Source organism: Saccopteryx leptura, chromosome 1 (assembly GCF_036850995.1).
Source record: "Saccopteryx leptura isolate mSacLep1 chromosome 1, mSacLep1_pri_phased_curated, whole genome shotgun sequence".
NCBI classification, from domain to species: domain Eukaryota; kingdom Metazoa; phylum Chordata; class Mammalia; order Chiroptera; family Emballonuridae; genus Saccopteryx; species Saccopteryx leptura.
The window spans coordinates 368653370-368656602 of record NC_089503.1 but is presented as its reverse complement, the minus strand read 5'-3'; the positions used below and the strand labels follow the sequence as shown (position 1 = coordinate 368656602).

The 3233-nt window shown below is 41.7% G+C and overlaps 1 pseudogene; it reads left to right on the top strand.

Annotated features, from left to right (window-relative positions):
- On the top strand, nucleotides 1–2654 carry LOC136388465 (cold shock domain-containing protein E1 pseudogene; annotated as a pseudogene).
- Nucleotides 2655–3233: the final 579 nt, after the last annotated feature.

Below are 3233 nucleotides of genomic sequence, written 5' to 3'. Positions count from 1 at the left end.
ATGTGTGCTGGAAAAGAAAAATCGGCAAACACTACTGAAAGTGCAATATTTGATTATCACTGTGAGACGAGCTTTGATCCAAACCTTCTCCACAACAATGGACACAATGGGTACCCAGTGGCCCTTCAGCAGCTCAGCGTAACACTGGGGTTATTGAAAAACTGCTATCCTCTTATGGATTTATTCAGTGTTCAGGACATCAAGCTAGACTCTTCTTCTGTTCACAGTTTAATGGCAACCTGCAGGACTTAAAAGTAGGAGATGATGTTGAATTCAAAGTACCATCTGACCGGCGGGCCGAGAAACCCCTCGCTGTTAAAGTGGTGAAGATAAAATCAGACATCCTCCCTGAAGACCAAATGGATGGACAAGAAGTGTTTTATCCGACTACTACCCCTGACAATGTGGAAGGGGACGTTCAGCTGAATAGTGGAGATAAAACAAACTTTGTGATGGATAACAATAAGCATCCTGGTGCTGTAAGTGCTTGAAACGTTATGCTGTTGAAAAAGAAACAAACCCACTGTCAGGGTAGTTTGTGCCATGAAGGAGGCATTTGGCTTTATTAAAAGAAGTGATGTTGTAAAAGAGATATTCTTACACTATAGTGAATTTAAGGGTGACTTAGAGACCTTACAGCCAGGAGATGATGTGGAATTCACAAAGAGAGAAATGGTTGGTAAGGTAATTGCAACAGATGTCAGATTATTGCCTCAAGGAACTGTCATTTTTGAAGATATCAGCACTGAACATTTTGAAGGAATTGTAACCAAAGTTATCTCAAAAGTACCCAGTAAAAACCAGAATGACCCATTGCCAGGACGCATTAAAGTTGACTTGGTGATTTCTAAAGAACTTCCTTTGGAGACAAAGATACAAAATCCAAGATGACCCTGTTGGAAGGCGACCGTGTTAGGTTTAATATTTCCACAGACCTACGTGACAAATTGGAATGAGCAACTAACATACAAGTTCTACCAAATACATTTCGTTCACTAATGAAGCCGGAGAAATGGGTATAACTGCTGCCATGAGAGATGGCTTTGGATTCATCAAGTGTGTGGACCGTGATGCTCATATGTTCTTCCACTACAGTGAGATTCTGGATGGGAACCAGCTCCACATTGCAGGTGAAGTACAGTTTACTATGGTCCCTGACATGCTCTCTGCCCAAAGAAATCATGCTATTAGGATTGAAAAACTTTCCAAGGGCATGGTTTTGTTCTTTTCCCATTCAGACATCGTTTTTTGGGCACTGTAGAAAAAGAAGCCACTTTATCCAATCCTAAAACCACTAGCTGAAACAAAGGCAAAGAAGAGGAGGCTAAGGATGGTGTTATTGCTTATAACTGTGGGGTGAAACTGACTATTGCTTTTCAAGCCAAGGATGTGGACAGATCTATCTCTCCTCAAATAGAAGATAAGTTTGAATTTAGTATTAGTGACAAGCAGAGACCTGGACAGCAGATTGCAACCTATGTGCAACTTTTAGGTCGTAATTCTAACTCCAGGAGGCTCTTGAGTTACGCGGCAACTCTCAAGGATAATATTGGATTTATTGAAACAGCTAATCATGATAAGAAAATTTTTTTGTTACAGTGAGTTCTCTAATGATGTCAATAGCCTGGAACTGCAGGACATGGTCAAATACACCTTGTCCAAAGGCAAAGGCAAAAAAGTCAGTACAGAAAAAGTCAACAAAATACCCTCGGTGAATTACTGAAGAAGCTGATCCTACATCTACTCTAGTAAAGTCATTCGCTCCTTGAGGAGTGTTGATCCAGCACAGACTGAGTACCAAGAAATAATTGAGATCGTGGACAAAGGGGATATGAAAGGCGATGTCTATCCATTTGGTGTAGTTGGAATGGCCAAAAGGGGGGTTGCCTGCAGAAAGGGGAGAGCATCAAATTTCAATTCTGTGTCCTGGGCCAAAATGCACAAACCGTGGCCTACAACATCATACCTCTGCGTAGGGCCACTGCGGGGTGTGTGAAAGGTCAGCTTGGCTTTATGAACTATGAAGTGGGAGATACCAAGAAGCCCTTTATCCAAGTGAAAGAATTTCAGGATGGCATTGTGCTACAGGCTGGAGATGAGGTAGAAGTCTCAGTGATTTTTTTTTTTTTTTTTTGAGTGAGAGGGACAGACAGAAAAGAGAGAGGTAAGAAGCACCAATTATTTGTTGCAGCACCTTAGTTGTTGTTAGTTGTTCATTGATTGCTTTCTCATGTGTGCCTTGACTGGGGGGGCTACAGCAGAGTGAATGACTTCTTGCTCAAGCCATTGACCTTGGGCTTCAAGCCAGCAACCATGGAGTTATGTCTGTGAGCCTGTGCTCAAGCCAGCGACCTCAAGGTTTTGAACCTGAGTTACTTGCATCCCAGTCTGATGCTCTATCCACTGCGCCAGCACCTGGTCAGGCTCTCAGTGATTTCTTAATCAGTGCACTGGCAGGTGCAGCCCTTCCACTGTTTGGTGAGTCTGCAAGGCCCCACGGCTGCTGCAGCTCCACGGCCTGATAGGTTGGTCAATCACTTCAAGAACAGCTCCCTGGATGGTTCCTAATGGCTCTTCGTCAGCCAAGGGGACCAGAGAGCTCAATGGGATTTGGTGCAGAAAGAAAGATCCTTCAGGCTGGCGTCATTGACTAACCACATCCACAGAGCACATCATTAATCCATTATGATCAAGTTGGGGGGATTCTGGTGAAGGGTTCTGAGTATCTCCCTCTTCACCCTTCCCCCCAAATCTGGAATACTTATTCTGTTGAGATATTACACCAGTTTTAACACCTTCTTCGTGTGATGTTAAAAAAAATAAATACAGTATATTTAAGAAAACCATTTTAATAGTATGCACAGTTGCAGCTTGGAAAACTTAAGGTGGCATCTTGTAGTATCAACTTTAGGAGCTTTATTTGGTGCATTTAACACGTCTGGTAATTGCAAAATCCACCCCTGTAAATGAAAAATATAGACAGTTACCTTGTTGGTCCTATGAAATTCTGCACTTGATATTTAGTATATACTCTACTTTCATTACTTCTGGTAAGATGTCCTGCCTTAGCACTCAGTTGCATTCTTCTCCTTTTCTTTCCTGTTCATTATGCTTTAATTCTGAGGACCATATGAGAGTACACTATATTAAAAAGAACAAAAATTTGTATAAGCGAACCATTTTCTTAAGTTGATGGCCAAATGTTAAAATGTTATTTTTCATATCATTTATAA